The following is a 7524-nucleotide window of genomic DNA, read 5'->3' as shown; positions in this document are numbered from 1 at the left end:
TCTTGAGTTAAAATAGCAAGTTCCATTCTATCATTTGTTACAATGCCATCAGGACTGTATCCTAATCATGGAACTTCGAATTAAAAGTTTCAATGAGTTCTGAACTGGTTTGATTAGTGTACTTTTCTTCACCAAGTCCTTCACAACCGTAAATCGTGAATTGTAGCTTTGTTACAATTAAATTCATTGTGAAATCTTTGATTGTATTTTTTGTCCCAATTAGGATTTTTGTTAAAATAAATATGCCTTGCTCTCAATAATCCTTTTTTTTGCGTTTCTATATTCCAATCATTATTTCCTTGAATTGTCTTCAAAGCAAGATGAACACTTTCATTCAAAATTAACTGTGTATGATTTTTACAAAATTCTAATACTTCATGTTCACATATCTATGAGATATTTTGAGCGAAAACTCTCCTTGATTTAAAAGTTAGAATTTGCAAATGTTTGCTTTTTCTGTCAATTGATCAGATGATTTATCATTTTCATCTTCTGTATATACAAGATTACTGTAATTCATTTTTATTCTATTAAAAAATATTGAATATTGAGTATACCCAATGGAGCAGCTGAAAGATTCAAGTAACAAGTCACTATAAGATTCCAGATTATTTTCCAAACATATTTAAAATTTATCTATGATCTTTTATCTACGATTATATAATTATTTAATATGTAAATAATCATTTCAATATGTATATATATATATATATATATATATATATATAATACATATGTCTCAAATTTATATTCAAAGCTCATAGAATTATAAAAACTTATTAACTGGAAATTCTCTTCAATTGAGTAAGTTTTTATCAATGATAATGCATGTATGCTTACAATATTTCGTAAATTATATTTGCTAATATAAAATAATACATAAACAAATAATCCAAAAGGAATAAAATATTATAAAATAAAATATTATAAAACCTTGCAACGTATCAAATTGTTTTTCCATTTTTCTCTGGTATAATCTCTGGTGTTTGGATCCATCCTATTGTATATTGTATATATACACTGTACACATACACAGGTTATTCTCTTTACAACGCTTGTGGGCAAATAAAGGACTAAACCAATGGAAAAGTCCTCTATTTTGCAATTTTCGTAATAGTTAACGACATATTAATTTCTAAAGATTACCAAAAAAGCGCGTAAAATCGACGCATAAAACAACTTTAAGATATTTTTCAGAGTTTATGACATATCATAAAATATTTCTTAAATCTCTAATAATTCTAATAACATTAGTAGGGGTAATAGGCGGGTTCTAACCTATGAGGCTAGAGGGGAGCGCTGAGCATGGAGGGTACTCGTAGAGTACCCGTACTCGTAGGCACGGGGAAGGAGGGGGAAGGCGCGGAAAGGTCGCTATCGATGTTTACGTAAACATAAGATCTCGGTCGAGTGTTTACGTAAACATGACATTCCGCTTTTTTTTTCGGCCGCCGCTGCCGCCGCCGCCATCGCCGCCACCCACAGCTACCCATCACCCTCTCCAAAAATATGTAGATAATAAGAGCTCACATTTTTTAGTGTGTCGAGACAAAAGATGAGGAATAAAAAAAATACATATATAGTAATGCGAATGAAAATTTTTTATTCACATTACATTTTTTACACAGATTTTTTTCCTATTTTTTATTATATTTTTTTCGCGATTGACAGCGTTTGAATGCAATCGACGGCTTGAGAATCGCTAGCAGCGTTTTCTAAAAAAAAAGAACAAAAAAATTTTTTTGACCATTATTCGCTTTTTTAACGAAGAAAAATAAAATGCATTAGCACTAGTCACTCTAAATGCGATACCTTATGGCTTATATTTTGATGGCATTGATGATGTTGATGATGAGGAACACGTTGATGATTTTGATGCTTTTTCATCAGGACATTCCCAATATCCCGCTTTTTTCTTCGGTGATGGATTTGGTAGACCTGGTGACAAGGGACGGTATCCCTTGCATTCGACTGATTTTCAACGTATATATTCTTTCACTCGATCCATGTCTTATCGCTCGTAATCAAATTTACGTTTGAATGAAAAAAAGCTATATATACTGTTTATATACACTGTCAGGTGACACGTCGCTACGCATTAAGAAAAGCGTTGATGCTTTATATAAACATACTAATGAGATGTGAAAAATATAAATCAGAACCGCTCGCGATGCTGCTTTATCTACTTTCTTTTAAAGAAAGTGTGGCCCAATAGAGGGACAAAGAAGTCACAAATGAAATATAAAAGCGCTGTTATAAGCGCTCAATTCCACAGTTGGTGTCCTGGAAGACGAACAAATCGGTCGCTTCGGTTATTGACATTAAGAATAATGGAAAAAGTATGGCTAATCCGCCATCGTGCGAATGTTGAAAACATAGTTAACGTAGTCGAGTATATTAGAAACGTGAATCCGGAATAGTTCGCGAATATCGGAGACGAAGTGTTCGAAATGTTCGAAGAAATAGAAGTAGATTTTGAAGAGATAAGATGGATTAAGATTCCGACGAAGAAATGCTATCCGACGATACTGGTTATGCTAGATATGAGCGAGTAAATCGATCGCGTAAAAAAATTCCAGTAGCTCCAAAAATACGTATGTTGCTCGTACTAAGCATTGTATGATCCACATTATTATACAACGGGTGGTGGATACTTTAATTGTATGCACAGCATGCATGATTCGTATAGCTGACATGAACGATGTAGGAATGTATCACGTTAGAAAGCATGAGACCGGTTCTTTCGGTAGATTAGATGATAGGTCGTGCACGAATTGCAGAGAACCTTTGTCCAATATATTCTCGTGCAGCATGTGTCCACTCTGCACACATTGAAAAAAATTATTGTGAACAGTACTGGAAAATATGTGGGAAGATTGTAATAACTGCAGGTGATGTACTGTATGTTCTCCGCAAAAAAGAGACACAAGTGTGCGAATATCGCCGATGCAATTCGCGATCGAGAATTACGTATACGTGATGAAAAACATGGAATAGTTAGTAAAGAGCCCGTTTCTGACTGGTCTTTACTCGCGTGACAGAAAGTGTACCCACGGTTACGAGACAAATGTTACGAGGACAATGAGTATATAACAAAAGAGATATTGGTGGAATAGAAATATCAATGTATAAGGTGTATAAGCTTAAATCCGCTGTTTGCTCATAGGTAGTATTAGTGAGCGTACAAAGCTACCCTGGGCACACAACACACTTTTTTTTATGTGTTTGACATTTGTCAACATTAACCAGTGCACATCATCAGCAATTTCATATAACAACATATATTTTTTCTTTCGTAATCATATCTAGTTTTTTGCTAAAAAAAAAAGCATATGCGGGAAGCTTTGCTTTCCTGTTTCAATTTGAAGAAATCGGCTGCCGAATCGCATCGAATGCTTGTGGAGATATATGGCGACAATGCTTTATCTGAAACAACATGCAGAGATTGGTTTCGCCAGTTCAATGACGACAATTTTTACCTGAGTGACAACAAGCATGAAAATCGGCCCAGGAAGGTTGAGGACTGTCAATTGCAAGCTCTTTTGGACGAGAACGATACCCAATCGCAAAAAATGCTTGCCGAGAAATTGGGTATTTCTCAAGCAGCCATTTCTATGCGGCTACATGTCATGGGAAAGTTCAAAAGATCGGAAAATAGGTGCCGTATGAACTGAACAATAGGCAGATGGAGCGACGCCAAAACACATGCCAAATTCTGCTTGCCTGACAAAAAAGAAAGTCGTTTTTGCATTGGATTGTGACAGGCGATGAAAAATGGATCTATTTTCAGAATATAATCAGATCCTAAACGCAAGAAATCTTGAGTTAATCCCGTCCAATCATCAACATCTTCCTCAAGACCAAATCGCTTCGGATGAAAGACGATGCTGTGCATTTGGTGGGATCAGGAGGGTGTCATCTACTATAAGCTGTTAAAACCTGGTGAAATGCTGTTAATGCTCACCACTACTACCATCAACTGATCAAATTGCACCGTGCTCTGCGTGAAAAAAGACCGCATTATAGGAAAAGACATGACAAGCTGATTTTCCTCCACGACAACGCACTATCGCATACGTCAACAATGATCCAAAACTACTTGGAGACACTCAACTGGGAAGTGCTATCCCATCCCGCTTACTCATCAGACCTGGCATCTTCTGACTATCACCTGTTTTCGCCGATGGCCACGCGTTTGCTGAGCGGTACTTCGATTCTTACGTCCGAAAATGGCTTGATGAGTGGTTTGCCTCGAAAGATGAGGAATTTTTTTGGCGTGGTATACACAAATTGCCCGAAAGATGGGAAAAATGTATAGTTAGCGAGGGCAAGTACTTTGAATAAATTTGTTTTTGCTTCCTAAAAAAAAAAATATGTTTTTCTGACTAAAAAACAGCGGATTTAAGTTTATACACCTATAATAAAGGATAATAAAGGATGATTATTATTAGGCGAAGAAAATCGCAGATAAGAACCAAGGTTGGTGCAGATACATTAAGATTCCCGCAGGTAATGAAAAGTGTATCGAACTGCTGATTATTGATATATGGATGGAATTTCGTGATCGCGATCTTGCACTAAAACTGTTTTTCAATAGATGCGACGAACAATGCTTTGAGTGTAAACAGTGCACTTTCGCAAACAAACATAATGAAAAGGTATTAGAATGTTATGACATTCTAGATATGTCAGATGTTGCAACGTATGTGAATGAGTGCAAGTCCGTGGAAAAGTGCGACGTAATCTAAAGACTGAAAAAACATGGAAAATCATGAACGAGTGGAAACGCGAATTGTTGGAGTAGTGCGGCAAGGTCGCTACTCTAGTGGAACGTTTCGCGTGACTGCAACGATGTGACGAGTGCATTGAGCAGCTCGAAGAACTTTGTCGTGCCAACCGTTCACGCCTCACCGTTGGACAATCCGCGACTCGCGGGTGCAAAGTCGCAATTGGAGCGACGTTTCGTGCCCATTGGTGGCGAGTACGCGAGTGGTAAGTACGCGAATGAATGATCTCTTGTCTGGCGAAAGATCGACGCCGCGTTCGAGAGTCATATATTGATAAGTGCGATGATAAACTAATTACATCGAGCCGCGGCGGTTTTTAGAAGACGCTGGCAATGTAGTTTCTAGAACGAATGCGAGAAAGACACGGTGCTGTAAAAAAACACGGTTGTGTAAAAGTAAACACCGCGTTGTGTAAACATGCAATGGTGAGTTCGCGACGAAGGAAAACGTGCTAATAAGAGCATAATTACAACAGAGATATACCGATACATCGATTTGCGCGAGTGTACAAGCAGCAGTGTCGAACCTACCTTATTGCTCGAAGAGTTCCAGGAACGCGACGGCGAGTGGGCATTGTCACGTATATTGAATTTGACTATCAATGTGAATAAATTAAATTCCATGCGCGGGATGTCATATCAAAGTGCCGCGGGATGTCATATCAAAGTGCCGCGGGAAATAGCGATGAAACGAGCGGTGATCACTGTGCGTACGATGGACAATGCGTGTTTCGCATGGTCGGTGATCGCCGTTCTGTACCCAGCTAAAAAGTATACGGAGTGAGAGTCATCGTATCCGTATTATACGACAGCATTGAATCTCACAAACATTGAGTTTCCAATTTTTTAAAGATATTAAGATAAGATTTTAAAAGATATTTCTAAATTCGGACGATTGAACGCAGTGTCGATCAACGTGTACGGCATCGTGAATAAACAAGTCCCTCCTCTACTCAGTGACAAGAAGGTGAAGCATGTCAATTTCCTGTACTTACAAGATTCACACAACAATAGCATTAGACACTTTGCGTGGATAAAAAATCTATCGCGTCTCGTGAGATCGCAAATTACTAGGAAAAAGAACAAGAAATTTTTCTGCGATCGGTAAGTATAATAAGAAAAGTTGAAAAAAACTGTAAAATTTAAAAAACTGTAAAAAGAAATAGTGAAAACTGTTTTCTCTATTATTTGCAAGTGCCTTCATTACTTCAGCTCATGCAAAAAATTGCAATTGCACAATGTGGATTGCCAGAAGATCAATTGCACCATCCGATTGCCGAAGAAGGACGATAGATGGCTCGAATTCGGCAATTAGAGCAACCGAGAAAGAGTGCCGTTCATCGTCTACGCCGACCTGGAGTGCGTCTGCAACATGTGGTCGAGCATTATCATGCAGGAGAATAATTTTGTCATGCTTGGAGTAGTAGTGGGCGCGTTTTCCCTTGAATGCTCGGCTCAATCAATTGTGTTCGGTAGAGAGCCCCAGTAATGGTCTTGTTCGGTTTGAGCAACTCATAATACACGACACCAAGCTGATCCCACCAAATACACAACATGAGTTTTTTTTTCCATGAATATTTGGCTTGGCTGTCGATGTTGAAGCATGGCCAGGTGGTCCCCATAATTTCCTCTTCTTTGGGTTATCGTTTGGGGATCCATTTTTCATCACCAGTGACTATACGGTGCAAAAAACCCTTTCGTTTATCAGGTATGTAAATATGAAACCGGAATTTACCAATAGATGACTATAGCTGTCAATGTAATTGCCATCAGATGGCGCCATTGACGCCATTTCCTTGTTCTGACATCTGACAAAGATTTTCAACTCACAACAATACAAGTTTCATACGACAGTATATTAGTTTGTAATAGCGTTGAACATGTCGAATTTTGTGCCTGGAAACTACAATTTGTGGACAGCATTCATTTTTTATTACCATTTGAAGAAAACTGCTGCAGAATCGCATCGAATGCTCATCAAAGCTTACAGTGAGCATGCTCTTGGTAAATCACAGTGCTTTGTGGTTTAAAAAATTCAAAAGTGGTGATTTTGATGTGAGAAACGAAGAACGTGGAAAACCACCGAAAAAGTTTGAAGACAACAAATTGCAAGCATTATTGGATGAGGATGACACTCAACAACAACTCGCGGATCAATTATGACACAAGAAGCCGTCTCCATACGTTTGAAATCCATGAGAAAGATCCAGAAGATGGGAAAATGGGTTCCACATGAACTGAATGAAAGACAGCAGGAAAACCAAAAAACTACTTGCGAAATGCTGCTCGCCAGGTACAAAAGAAAGTCATTTCTCCATCGAATTGTGATTGGCGATGAAGAGTGGATATATTTTGAGAATCCTAAACGTAAAAGATCATGAGTAACTCCAGAACCATCGACATCGACTGCAAGGCCAAATCGCTATGGACAGAAGACAATGCTCTTTGGTGGGATCAGAAAGGTGTGATCTATTATGAGCTACTAAAACCAGGGAAATGTTAATACTGAACGCTACCGACAACAAATAATCAATTTGAATCAAGTTTTGTGTGAAAAACGACGAATATAAAAAAAGGCAACCCAATGATTTTGCTTCATGATAATGCACCATCACAAGAGCAAAACTGGTCAAGGAAAGGATTGAGGTATTTGGTTGGGAAATGCTTTCGCATGCGGCTTACTCATCAGACTTGGCTCCGTTCGACCATTTATTGGCATCGATGGGACACGCATTCAA

The 7524-nt window shown here is 38.1% G+C and overlaps 1 pseudogene; it reads left to right on the top strand.

The window, feature by feature from the left end:
• The first annotated feature begins 560 nt into the window (after positions 1-560).
• On the top strand, positions 561-7289 carry LOC105624694 (annotated as a pseudogene).
• Positions 7290-7524: the final 235 nt, after the last annotated feature.

The sequence above is a fragment of the Atta cephalotes genome (genome assembly GCF_000143395.1).
Source record: "Atta cephalotes unplaced genomic scaffold scaffold00085, whole genome shotgun sequence".
NCBI lineage: Eukaryota > Metazoa > Arthropoda > Insecta > Hymenoptera > Formicidae > Atta > Atta cephalotes.
This window is presented reverse-complemented; position numbering and strand designations above follow the sequence as displayed.